The sequence below is a fragment of the Coffea arabica genome, chromosome 3e, assembly GCF_036785885.1.
Source record: "Coffea arabica cultivar ET-39 chromosome 3e, Coffea Arabica ET-39 HiFi, whole genome shotgun sequence".
Classification (NCBI taxonomy): domain Eukaryota; kingdom Viridiplantae; phylum Streptophyta; class Magnoliopsida; order Gentianales; family Rubiaceae; genus Coffea; species Coffea arabica.
In genome coordinates this window covers 15696300-15711265 of record NC_092315.1, presented here as the reverse complement: position 1 = coordinate 15711265, position 14966 = coordinate 15696300, and positions in this window count along the sequence as shown.

Here is a 14966-nt window from a genome sequence, read left to right as displayed (position 1 = left end):
ACTTTGTGGTTGGTGTGAACATTTGATCCTTTGATGATTTTTCTGCATGCTTTGCTGATAAACTGCCAGGTGCAGAAGAAACTTCAGTGTTTTCTGGAAGTGCTAGTGGAAGTGGATTATGTGATAGTTCAGCTGCAGTGTAAGCCTTAATGACAGTATTCTTTCTTTGGAGTTGACCTTGAAAGAGAGACTCATAGGATTTCAGAAAACAGACCACTGTGTACTTTTTCAAGGTATCATTAAGTTCAGTGTCTATTCCAAAGCCCTGCACCAGAAAAAATTTTTGGTTAGGTTTAGTGAATTGTTTTGTATGTATATTTGTATTTATGGTTGAATATAAGACAGAAAATTTTTACTTACATCATCTTGTGCTTGCTTAAGTCGTAGTGGAGTGAACTCAATCATTTTTTCAGCATCTTCTCCAGATATAATGCAATGCATTGAGCTCGAAGCATCAGTTATAATAATTGGAATGCGAGCCCTTTAATTGAGTGAAGGAATTCAGATTAATATATGGTGACAAATCAGAATAATGTTTAATTTAGAAGTATAAGTTGATGGTCTAACCTGAGTTCAACTTCACTTTGTTGTTTCCATGAAGGACAATGGATGATCCAGTCAATGTCAGCATTTACAATTTTGTGACAATTCACACAAGCAGTACTCCAATATTTGGTGAATCCATATCCAAGTTTGATAGTTCCTTGCACCCAAGCTATCTTTTGCTGAGTGAAGCAAGTATGAATGGTATTTGAATGTAAGTTGGAGACAAAATAGTTATATTTAAGCGAAATTTTTAAATAACAAATAGCACTTACAACTGGAAATGATGCTTGAAAATTGCTGATTGCTTTGATATCTTCTTCATTTGGAGGAGGAAGTAAACAGTTTGGATCATTGTAAGTTTTAGCATCAAGCAAATTTCTGATTTCTTCCTTGTTCAAACTATACCTGAATAGTTATGTTTAGAGTACAAATAAAAAATTTACCAGTGAAATAAATTAATATTTTATGGTAAAAAATAAAAAGAAGATTATATTTACCATTGCCTGAAAGAGAGGTCATCTGGGAGTGGAAGATTTATTAGAATGCCAGATGAATACCTTGTAGTGAATGACAGAGCTGTAAAAATGATGAAAATTTTTAGTAATATAACATATCAAATATTTAGAAGTCAAACAGTAAAGCAATCATAATGCATAATGAAAATTTTACTATTGAATGTGGTCACTTTGACACGAAGAGCTATGATTAGAGGGGCAGTGCTAATCATGTTAGCTATTTTGCTTCCTTCATCATGTTCAAATTCATTCCAAAGAGTCATAAGCATGACTGTAGAGCTGTTAAGTCAATCGAGTAGCTCGAAAGCTCGTTAGAGCTCGACTCGTTAAGGCTCGAGCTCGGCTCGTTAATTTTGGTTAACGAGTCGAGCTCGAGCTCGAAACATGCTCGTTTAGTTAACGAGCCGAGTAAGCTCGGCTCGTTTGATACTCGAGTAGCTCGTTAGAGCTCGTTAATGAAGGGCATATTTGTCATTTTAGAAATCAAAATTATAAAAATTAAAAATTATAGGTTTTTATTAAGATTAATTTGCACGAGCTCGAGCTCGAGCTCGTGAAGCTCGACTCGTTTGTGATAAACGAGTCAAGCTCGAGCTCGAGCTCGAGCCACATGTACATTTAACGAGCCGAATTCGAACACATTTTAAAGCTCGTTTTCCTAACGAGCTCGAGTAGAGCTCGGCTCGAATTAAACTCGAGTCGAGCTCGGCAGCCAAATACTCGGCTCGACTCGGCTCGATTAACAGCTCTAAGCATGAGTCTTTTCCTGTCAGGTATAACAAAAAATTGTAACAGCTATCATTAATCTAAAATGACTTAATAAAAAAGTAGTATTCAGTTTTGCTTTACCCTTCATTCACTATTATAATGTCTCTAGAAGTACAATCTGGATCTGCTCGTTTCATTGGTAATGCCTGAATCACAAAACCTCTAATATCTGAAATAAAAATATTGATATGAGTGTACGTAATCAATAAAATATCAAATGATTGTCAAGCAAATTAAAAAATAATGTGAGAAAAATTACTGCAAAGATTATCTGAATCAGCATATTTGTGCACATCAGAGAACTTTGTCAACTCAAATATGCAAGGCAACATAGGCGGCACAGGTTCAGTATAATTTTCAACCAAAGTCTTGTAGTTCAAAATCCAGGAGCATTCATAGGTCCCAACTCTGTATGTTGGGTCAGCAGGAATGACAGTTGCATTAGAAACATAATATCTTTGATAAGGCTGGAGAAATTTGCTGAAGACCTTAATGTGTTGTTCATAGGTCTCAACAGAAACTTTTGTTCCCTGATGAGAATTGCAGAAAGTTAGTTTTATATATATCATGAGTTAAAACCATAAGTGTCATGTTTATGGCTAACATCATATTTATCACACAGAAATTAAAATTATAGGTATGAATACTTTAATAGTTAGGTGACTATTCATTCACAATGAAACTATAGTTGTGCTATCATAGTATGTGTAAACTTACATGAATACTAAGGATTTTTTCTTAAGTAAATGTAATGAGCAGACAAATCATGAAATGTTCTTTATACAAATTGTGAAATGTTCTCATATATGAATGCAATGAGCAGACAAACAGGAAAGTATTTGTTAACCTCAGTATCGGTGAGCAGAAATCGCATTATTCGCCTAGGCGGAACTTCACGAGTCAGTTGATTGTGGCCTCTGTGAACAACTTGTGCTCGAATAGTCCATTTTTCTGCTCCTTTCTGAATGTCTAGCACTGAAGATATATGTCTAGGCATGATGACCTATATTCGTAGAGAAATTAGATAGTCAATTAAACAAAATAATAAAATTCTAAACAAAAAAGGCCATGAATATTGAAACCTGGTAATGTAATCTAGGAAGCTTCAAGAACTTCTTTATATACTATATTTTTAGTATGATCAGTGCATGATTCATCAAAATAAGTTGGTTTGATAAGCACTTTTACAGCTAAAGCTGTTTTGGCCCTTGAAAGTGCAACATATAATTGGCCATGTGAAAACACTAGCTCTTTCAAATAAATACCAACAAAATCTAATGTTTGGCCTTGTGCTTTATTTATTGTCATTGCAAAGCACAAACGAATTGGAAATTGTGTTCTTTTATATGGAACTGGATATTGTTCATCACTTGGTGGCTACATGGAAATTCTATGTATAAAAACTTCTTTGCCACAAAAATCACCAACTGCAATTTTAGCACAAATAACATTCTTGCTCAAACTCTTTATTATGAGTCTGGTTCCATTGCATAATCCTTTAGTAGGATCAAGATTTCTTAAAAGAATTATTGGGGCATTGGGTTTTAACAGCAACCTATGTGGAGGTAAGTTGCTAGCTGTAAGAGTATTCAGGAGATCAATATATTCAGACTGATGATTTTTATTCAACGTTTCATCATAGCTTAAGTACTCAGTCAAATCTCCTCGAAATTTTTTGATCAATTGATCATTTATTTCATCTACAAAGTTATTCTTTGTAGTTAGAATTGCTCTATTTTGTGAGCAATGCAGTTTTTTTGAAGGATCTTTAAATTCAGGATACACAATATTGATCAGCTTTTCAATTGCATCAGTCTCATTATTATAGTTAACTATAATTGAAGATGGAATTTTACCATATCATTCTCATCTGTTTGTTGTGTTCCATCTCCAATTTTTAAAAGAAACTGCGTGAATGAAGGATCTAATTTTGATCTCATGTTCTCTGTTTATTGCAATTTTTCTAATTTGTGCCATAATGGAGAATTTATCAAATATGCATTTATCATTTCAGTTTTTGTTCCTTTTCGAACAACTGGCAATGTTTGTCTATAATCTCCACCAAGCACAACTACCTTTCCCCCATATACTTCTTCTGAATTCATTAAATCTCTTAAGAGATCATCTAAAGCTTCAATTGCTGCTTTTTTAGATATTGGTGCTTCATCTCAAATTGTTAGTTTTGCTTCTTTGATCATTGCAGCTAAAGAAGTTTGTTTACTGACTCGACATGTTACACCATCAAAGATATCTATTAGAATTTTAAATTTGGAATACACAATTCTTCCACCTGGTAAAATGGAAGCTGCAATTTCTGATGTAACTGTAGCAAGTGAAAGATAGCCTTTGGATCTAACATCAGCTAACAAAGCTCTGTACAGGAATGTTTTTCCTGTACCACCTGGACCATCAATGAAAAAAAGACCAAGTCTATTTGAGTAAATTCTTTCAGATATGACTATGAATGCTTTTTTCTATTTTTCATTGAGTAGCTTAATTGAATTCAAGTCAGTTTCTGAAATGACAATGTTTCTTTCTGCTCTTAATTCTCGAGTTTCATTCTCTATATTTTCATAAGAGAATCCAGTGGGAATCACATTATATGAATGTATACTTTTTCCCATGGATTGCAAAAATTCATCAATTTGTTGCAAGACTTTTCTTTTCACTTGTGCAGGTGTCAGTGCTGAACACTTGGCAAAATCTTCTGACATAGAATATTCAAAATTTTGTCACAATGCCTTTGGGTCATTAGGGCAAGAATAAATCAAAAGTGTTGCAAAAAGTCGCCTCATTTCATAGGACATATGAAACAGCGAGGCTTCTTGTAAACAAATTTCTTGACTGTTATCATTTTGTAACAAGGCTCAAATTAATGCTGCTTCTTGGAATGTTTCTACTTGAACTCCATTAAAGGTTCTTAAGTCATCAAGTGAAGTTGGACATCGAACCTTTGATAAGAGTAATCTCAAGTAGTATCGTTCTCCTTCAGAAGGATGAACAATCATTATTCGACCTACTGATTCACCTCTTTCTCTCAATTTCCAGTATTTTTGCTTAGGTAACCAAACAAAATGATCAGGAAACTCTACATAAGTACAATTTAGATCTTGAGCTGTTTTATCTGTCCTATTCATGTAAAAAAATTCAATGAGCATTGTTTTTTTTCAAATGATAGTTATTTACAACATTTTGAAGATCAGCTGTTTTTTTGAAACTCATTAACTGATAATTCTCCAAATGTAATTGTAAATGAATAACAGCTGGCTTTATTTCACTCATACAAAATCTAAAAATTCTCCATGCTGCCTCAGGTGGAGAAACCCACCTAGCTGATACATATTGTTTAATTTCATCAATTTCTGAATCAGGTTTATTATTTACTACACAAAAGCTAGTTTTATCATGACATTTACAAATATACTTGTAAATGTATTTGATTGCCTTAATTGTAGAGCATATTTCAACATTAAAATGGCAATCAAATTTAGTCAAAAGATTTGGATTGTATGGTACAACCCATCTGCTATCTAAAAGAGCTAATTTGATCTTAATTTGAACTCCATCATCTCTCCTTCGATATTCAGGTTATGTATTAATAGTTTGGATAGTTTCCTCATAGAAATTTTTAGGAAAATTATTCTTGCAAGTTCCATTTTTTCTCATGCATACACTTTGTTGGATCAAGTGAACCACATGGTCCATGAAGCATATGTTTGATGACTAGATTATATAGATGTTCATTTTTCTCTTTATTTGGTATCTCAGCACAAACAATTTTATCATATTCTTCAGGGGTATACATCTTGAATTTTGACTTTAAAATTAGCAAAAAATGTGCATGTGACAGTCCACGTTTTTGGTATTCAATAATATAAGTATAAGCTGCCACTTCACCAAAGATGCATTTTTTGAAAAGTTCATCTTTAAGTTGCTCTAACTTAGCATGAAACACTCTAGCAAGCAAATCTGGTATGTTTTGTGCCTCTTTTTTGTCTATTAAGTGTTCTTTTATTTCTGGCCAATTAAGATTGCAAGTCATGGTCAGAAATATATCTGGTTTACCATACTTCTGTACCAATGTCATTGCATCCATGTATCTACGTCTCATATTTCTTGGCCCTCCAATAAAGGATGGTGGTAATATGATACGCTGGCCAACATTACATGCTTGACTCTCACCTGATCCTAAAGCATCTATTATGCCTTTCAAAAACTCTCTCCTAATTTCCTCTTGTTGTAATCTATAGAAGTCGAGTCTTTGTGTCTCAAGCTTCACATATTGATCAACAATATATTGTTGTAGGAGTCAAGCAAAATGCAATAACCAAGATTCATCATTGTCCCTAATCTGAAGTTTATAACAATAATATTCTCGAAGGGACACAAAATTTGGATCTTCATGTATGCTTTCCATTGCTGTGGAAATAATAATAGTACATTATTAAATATGTAATATGTAATCATAAATATTAAATACATAAAAAGAAAGATGATGGTATATAGTTATTGTGCTAACCATGTTCTTCATTTTGGATTAGTTGTTCTGTTGTAGCAGCTTTTGCAGGGGAAATCAAATCTGCTACAGGTTGCTTTTTTTTCCCTTTCTTTCATATACTTTTACTCCTTTCTTTGGTATTCCTTGGTGCCAACCAAGATCACCAAAAGGAAAAAGTATTGAATATTGGAGTGGATCATAACATCCATAATAGTATTATATATTTTTTGAAGTACCACTATGGGTATGAACTCTAATATCACGCTTGCTGGTCTCTCCATTTTTTTGCCCCTCAACCTACAACCCTGCAACTTGTGAAGTTGTTGGTCTATTATAGACTCTTTGATCAACACCAGGCAGAGTTTTTAACACAATATAGTAATTGTCTAAATTAGGTATCTCTCTCAAATTTCTAAAGAATTTTGCATATGGATTATACTCAAGAACTTGCATAAGTTTCCTAATTACACTTTTAGATAGTCTAGGACAAGCTGCCAATTGATTACTTACTTCAGTTTCAAAGTCATTGAAATATAACTGCAAATTATTACTATGACCATTTCTTGAATTGAAATCATTCAAAAAATGATATACTTGTTCTTGAATTCTAAAAGTGTAAATTCCTTTATTCCTTTTTGAGAGAGTCTGATTAGCTTTAACACTGAAGGAAGTGAATCCAAAATGATTATTATACGTTCTAATAAGAGTTCTAAAAGATTGCGCCTCTTGTGAAGATGAAGTCAATAACTCTTTAAAGATATCTGGAATTTTATTTTGAGCCAAAACAACTTCACCATCTTGGCAACAAAAATATGCTATCTCAGAAAAAAACTTCTTGGCTCCGCAATGAGGACAATCTTGTGATACCCTGAAAAAAAAAAAATTTGGCCAGAAGTTTATTTTCAGAGAATCCGGCCAGTTCTTGGCTGGATTGGCAGTGAATGTGGAAAAAATTTTGATTTCGCCACTGCCACGAATCCGGCCAGCAATTCGGCTGGATTGTGACGTGGCACTTCGCCAGTCAAGTTTGACCGGTTGATTTTTCTACGTTCTTATCTTGCTTCTTGGTTGAAATACCTTCATTTCTTCTCCTTGCTTGGTCGAGCTTCATGAGGGAGAAAGAGAGAAAGAAAGCTTCACCTTGCATCATCCTTTCTTGCCCAAATCTTGAGTTTCAACCGTTAGTTTTGGAAACTACTCCATACAAGTGCTCACCAAGGAAGTTGGAAGGAGTTAGTAGAGTGATTTTGGAAGGGCAAGCTCTAAACTACCTTTTCTTGAGGTTTCAAGGTAATCTTTGCTAGAAATCCTTCTCTACTAGTAATACTAGCATATTTGTGATTTAGAGTTGCAAATTATGTGGTTTATGAAGAATATTGTGGGTTGAAGTAGTAATTGAGGAATTTTCTATTTTTATAATGAATTTTCTGCCCCTAGGTGATGATTGAGGCTTGGCCATGTTGTGAGGGGTTGCTATATGAATTATTGGGGTATTATATGCTAGATGGACTTGTCTAAAAGAATTTCCAACTTCCAAAATTGCTTGAATCTTGAGTTTTGGCCTGGTGGTCTCCGATTGTTTGTTTTCTTTTGGTTATATCGCACGTTACATAGGGTTTGATGCGTTTTGTCTCCGTAGTCCTGGCGAGAGTTGGGTAGGCGGTCCGCCGAACCCTTTGGTTCGTCTTAGGGGAAGGTGGGGCTATCACAGTTGGCATCAGAGCTTAGGCTTCAGATCTCTGTAGTGTATTCTAGGCTAAAAGTTTAAGGTGCCGGACTGTGGGATTGATTTGAAAGTTAAGTAACTGTTTGTATGGATGAAACCAGATAAAAGATATTAGAGTGATTCGTAGTGTCTGATTGATTTTCGAGGACTATCTTGGCCTGATTAGTACGAGTTAGAATGTCGAGGACGACATTTTTTTCAAGGGGAAGATATTGTGATACCTTGAAAAAAAAAAATTTGGCCGGAAGTTTTTTTTCAGAGAATCCGGCCGTATATCCGGCCAGTTCTTGGCCGGATACTTGGCCGGATTGGAAGTGGATTTGGAAAAAATTTTGATTTCGCCACTGCCACGAATCCGGCCAACAATCCAGCAGGAAATCCGGCCAGCAATCCAGCCGGAAATCCGGCCAGATCTTGGCCGGATTGTGACGTGGCATTTCGGCAGCCAAGTTTGACCGGCTGATTTTTCTACGTTCTTATCTTGCTTCTTGGCTGAAATATTTTCATTTCTTCTCCTTGCTTGGCCGAGCTTCATGAGGGAGAAAGAGAGAAAGAGAGCTTCACTTTGCATCATCCTTTCTTGTCCAAATCTTGAGTTTCAACCATTAGTTTTGGAAACTACTCCATACAAGTGCTCACCAAGGAAGTTGGAAGGAGTTGGTGGAGTGATTTTAGAAGGACAAGCTCTAAACTACCTTTTCTTGAGGTTTCAAGGTAATCTTTGCTAGAAATCCTTCTCTACTAGTAATACTAGCATATTTGTGGTTTAGAGTTGCAAACTATGTGGTTTATGAGGAATATTGTCGGTTGAAGTAGTGATTGAGGAATTTTGTATTTTTATAATGAATTTTCTGCCCCTAGGTGATGATTGAGACTTGGCCATGTTGTGAGGGGTTGCTATATGAATTATTGGGGTATTATGTGCTAGATGGACTTGTCTAAAAGAATTTCCAACTTCCAAAATTGCTTGAATCTTGAGTTTTGGCCTAGTGGTCTCCGATTGTTTGTTTTCTTTTGATTATATCGCGTGTTACATAGGGTTTGATGCGTTTTGTCTCCGTAGTCCTGGCGAGAATTGGGCAGGCGGTCCGCCGAACCCTTTGATTTGCCTTAGAGGAAGGTCGGGCTGTCACAAATCTAGTTGGCGTGGTAGGATATCAACTTTGTCAGGAATTATATCCAACAAAACTCTTCCTGTTTTGCACCCTCTTCCTATTATTTTAGAGCATTTAGTAGTCAAATCATTCAATTGATTTTAATGCTAGTGTAAAAATAGAGATTAGAAAACTTAAAAGTATTAACTATAGACCTGGCTGAGTTTTCTTGAGAGATGATCTGTGATGCTTGGAACGACATCGAGAACTATGTTGAACATCAACAACTGAGGAACACTCATCAACAATTACGATGCTTGTTCGATTTTCAGTTATATTTGTAGAAGCAATTGATCCAGACTTTACTCTCAATCTTTTCTTTTTCCATCTAAAGTAGGCTTGTCTCCTATATTCTTTCTTATTTATTACCTCTTGATGATAGATTTTAGAATATTCAAGAGGGCTCTTATCATAAGATATAACAGGAGTAGTGCCTATTGTAGGTATATGCCTATTCACAGAGAGGGGAGGAGTATAATTAGTTATTTCCATATCTAGATTTGATATTTCAGAGTAACTATTTTTACCTTTAACGTTTGTGACTTGTTCACTCTGAAATTGATTTTGTATAACAAATGATTACTCATTGCAGTTCACTTGTGATGAACCAGCAGGTTCAACATCAGAGAGATTGATTAAACATGAAGTCATTGTGGGCAAACAATGATTGTCAATAGAATCAGAGGTATAATGAACTTCTCCAACATTTTCTGGAGCAAAGCAAACATTTTCACCTCTGCAGTCATTTGGCAGAATTAGATTCCTATCGATGTGACTTTGTGAAACACATGTTTCAACAAAGTGGTTTTCATGAATGTCATTCTCAGTGTTGATTACAAAAGGAGAATATCCCTGAGAAACAGAAGAATTGATAGTAAACTTAAATATGCTCACAACTTCATATGCTCTGTGAGCATATTTAAGTTTGTCTTTTTGTTTCTTTCTAACATTCTTAGATCAAAAGCATCATCAAACAACTCATCTATCAATCTAAAACTTGTACTAAATTTTCTTTTTTTTCTTCATTTTGAAACACAAAAGATCAAAATCTAATTTTACTATAAAGAAACTACGATACTAAGCGAAAGGCACACAACAATGACAACATGAAAGCATCCTAGAATAGCTAAAACTAACTAATATATATAAAATGACTACCTTAATAACCCAAACTACAATCATACTAAATTATGTAATTATTGAATAAACAAATAGCTAACATCATCATGCAACATTTGAAATTAAAAACAGAGGAAAAAGTAAACATAAGCTAATTCGAAAAATTACCATTATAATTATTCTTTTATGCATAACATCAAACACACGGCAGTCTTTAATTAAAGAAAGGCAATAAACAAAAGGCAACAACATTCAAACTAAAAAATTGTAGTTCAAAATAGAAGAAGAGAAAATAGAAACATACCTATATTTTCTTTGCTCGTCTGAATGCTGGCAAAAGTCGGAAACAGAAGTATATATAAGGCTTGTTGTATCTCTTTTGTCTAAATAGTAGGTTTTGAAAGTTGTACCATACATGATAAATTGGTACAGCAGTCATCCCTAAAGTGAGCTGATTTTGGAGGAAAAGAAATTTCACTGAGCTGATTTTTGGGGCAAAAGAAAACTTCACGTGCATGTGGAGGATTTTTTGGGTTGCAATCGAAAGGAAGTACAATTAGTTGTTGGAGAAATTAGTAGAAAACTAAAGATTTTGTAGGCTCATAGATTTTGGAGGAAAAGAAATTTCACTAAGCTGATTTTTGGGACAAAAGAAAACTTCACGTACATGTGGAGGATTTTTTTGGTTGCAATAAAAAAGAAGGACAATTAGTTGTTGGAGGAATTGGTAGAAAAGTGAAGATTTTGCAAGCTCATAGGTACCTATCCCACGGAAAGAAAGAGGAAGGAAGTTCTGGTTATACTAATAAGACTGACTTACGAAGGGGAAGGAACTTCACTAACTAATAAGACCATTAAGGTGATCTTCACTAACTTAGAATTATACTAACTACCGGGCATGACACAGCAACATCAGTTCTAACAGGCATGACTCCATTATCTTATCTTAATTAATCCAAAAGCAGCCCATGTGATAAAAGGAGCCCACAAATAGTCTACAACTATTTGCATTTGACCAGAAAATTATAAAAGAAATAATTTCAAATGTACAAAAAAAACCCTAAATAGTTAGCAACTATTTAAAGAGTTAGTTTTCATAGAAGGATTCAGTTAACCTTTCCCACCAATTAAAAACCAAACAAAAGGAACAAATGAAAATAATTAAACCATTGTTACCAATTAGCCCCTAAATAGTAAGGAACTATTAAGTCTTTGAATTTGGATATCAAGTCTTAAATAGACATTTCTCACTCCTTAAACCCCAAAATTCAAAAACTAAAACTGCTTCCTCCAATAACACATTGACACTTGGCATTCAATGGAGAACTTCAGTTGTTCTCTTATCTAGTTGGTAGATATATGGATGATATATTGATATCTTCGGAAACATTAAATCAACACTTCAAAATTTCAAACAAAAATAAGATTCCTAGGTCATGACATTTATAAAGGCACTATAAAACCTATTAATAGAGCTCTAGAATTTGCAAATAAATTTTCAGATGAAATTAAAGATAAAACTCAATTACAAAGATTTTTAAGATGTTTAAATTATATAGAAGATTTCTTTACAAAATTAAGAAAAGACTTCTCAATATTATTTGGGAGATTTAATAAGAATCCATCAGCATGGATGGATGAACATACTAACAAGTTTAGATACTTTAAAGAAAAGATTAAGTTATTACCATATCTAGTTATTCCTCATCCTCATACATTCATGTTAGTAGAAATAGATGCACTTGAGTTAGGATATGGGGGAATATTAAAGTAAAAATTAGAAGATCATTCAGAGCAATTAGTTAGATATCATTTAGGAACATGGTCTAGACCTCAAAAGAATTATTCCACTATTAAGAAAGAAAATTTGTCTATAGTTCTTTGCATTTCTAAATTTCAAGATGATTTATATAATAAAAAATTCCTTTTGAGAATTGATTATAAATCAGCAAAAGAAGTTTTACAAAAAGATGTTGAAAATATAGTTTCAAAACAAATATTTGCCAGATGGCATGCCATACTATTATTTGATTTTGAAATGGATTTTATAAAAGGAGAAAACAATTCTTTACCTGATTTTTTAACAAGAGAATTTTAATAGAGTCATGGATCAAATAATTGAGTTTATTGAACGCATAAGAAGGCACCATTATTTCCAAACCAGTGAAAGAAAAGAAGCACTTTATCGATATAGAAAAGTTGTTCACTACATCAAAGAAAAAGGAGAGGTCAAAGCTATTCCACCCTATGACATTTCAAGTATGATCAAGTATATATGAGACCATCAAGAACAATTCAAACCTTGAAAGAGAGATGTCTTCTAAAAAAAAGAAATATTCAGAGAAATCAGATGAATGAATATTGGCTTAGACAATACGAGAGTGATGCTTCTCCTTACAAAGAATGGATACGACAAGAACTTCAAAAATTGAATACTATTATTTGTTGATACTTTGAAGGAAAATGAGCAAAGGAAGTTCATCAAAGGCTTTATCAGTCAAAGACTATGAAATGAAAACTACTCAAATTTCTAAATTTCTATTTCCAATGCATTCGAAATAGTTTCAGATTTTCCTCTATTATCTTATGTTCAAATCAATCAAACTCCTCCTACATCTTCCAAGAAAAATACTGAAGAAAAAGCCCTAGAAAATTTCACAGATAATTCAAATTCTTATTTCACTAAACCCATTACACAACAGATCACCTTAATCAAATTCAAAGAAATTTCACCTTACACTTCTTTATTAGGTCTTACAAGTAGGATATTTCTAGAAGGATGCCAATGGTGTCCAGATGATCCTTCTAAAACAATCAGATATTATGAATTAATTATATTAGATGCAAACTCTATTGAAATTTGGGCAGTTCCAAAAAAAAAAGGACCCAAGCAAAATTTCTCATTCCAAATGTATCATTAAAATGGTTTGCAGTACAGATGAATGGATTTCTCTTTATTCAAAGAAAAACTTTTCAGTTAAACATGTTCCAAAAGGCTATACATATCAAGATTATGGGATGGCTTGGTATAGAGTCTCTCTTTCATCCCTTCAATCATTCATGTTTTTTTACATTCCATGGCAATTGCAATCGAAAATTTCCAATTTGGTTCTATCATTGGTGGACTTACTTTGGTCCACAAATTGAGATTATACCACCTGAAGCAAAAATGGGATTCCAATTATATTTGAGAAAAGCACAAGGGGAAGATTATGCAAAATTAGTCCTCTTTCATTTAGAATTCAAGGCTCCATGGATATTTGGTAGAGTTACAAAATCACTCAACAACTTTCAACGCCGTACCCAATGTCTTTAATCAGAGAATTCAAAATCAAATAGTGGACATGTTTTACTTTGGATTATTGTTCGCAAGACAATGTTCAAAGATTTCTCCAAATAGTACAAAAAATCCAATGGCAGATAAATTCTGTGTCCAAGGAGATTCAAAAGAAAAAAGAAAAGGAAGGAGAAAAAAAATTCAAGAAGAAGGACTATTAGGATCTACTCATGACTTCTTACTTACAAAAATGATGGAAGATTTAGAAATGCTCAAACAGGCTATGGACTATCTCAAAAATAAACAAGAAAAGCTCAAAGAAGTTACAAAATCCTCAGGATCCAAACAAGATATAAAGATGCAGTAATAATTCAAAAGTTGTCAGTTACGATAAAAGTGACGTGATATAAAGATGCCAGTCAATTCAAAAAGAAGTATCAGTCAAAGGAAGTGTTGATATGAAAATAAAATGCAAATACAAATGATGTCCGCATGAAATGAAATGAAAATGAAATTTCAAATGAAATTATTTTAGAATGAAATTATTTTATACTATTATAAATAGATGTTTGTGTATCATCAAAGACAGAGTGACTCTAGTTTTCAGAACTACTAGATAAGCCTCCCTTATACCTTCTATTATAATCATATTAAATAAAGGTTATTTTGAGAATTTTATTCAGTCTCAAGTTTTCTTCAAAATAAATTCAGCAGTTTCGTCTATTTTCAAGTATGCCCTCGTTCCAATCTCGTTTATATACAATAATTATTAATGTCCTGGGCGGTAACATTAGGTGAACAATATACCGACTGCAGAATCTACTAAGAAGTCGACTATCTACTAACTGTACTAATTGTGTTAGCTACAAGAGATTCTAATAAAAAGTCTAGCGGTCAGAAGTCGGAATGCTTATATCGAGCCAGAAAGGAAGCTTTGGGATCGCAATTTCCAAATCCTCTTCTTCAATTATTTAAGTACCAAGATGCCCTCGTATGCTTTCAACTTTCAAGCCCACGCCTTTGTGCTTAGATACACAATCTTCTATTCTAATGTTACCGAAAGCTTGAATGGTTTTCCTCTTTGTATGTGTTGGTGTTGCAACGTGCTAATGTCAAGTGATAAAATCAAATCATTTTTTGAGGCTACCTGGTTCTTTTCTACTGAAAAAATTTGAAAAGTGTGAATGACAAATTTGTCCAAACAAACCAGAGGGCAAAGCAAGAAACCTAATGCTTTTAAGGGGGCAAGTTTTGTAATTTATCCTAAAAGTCAAAGATTGGAGTATGGAATTTCCTACTTTCTTTGTATATATTTACCGTTAGAGTAACAATATTGTTGTTTTCAGACCTTTTGATTTCTTAT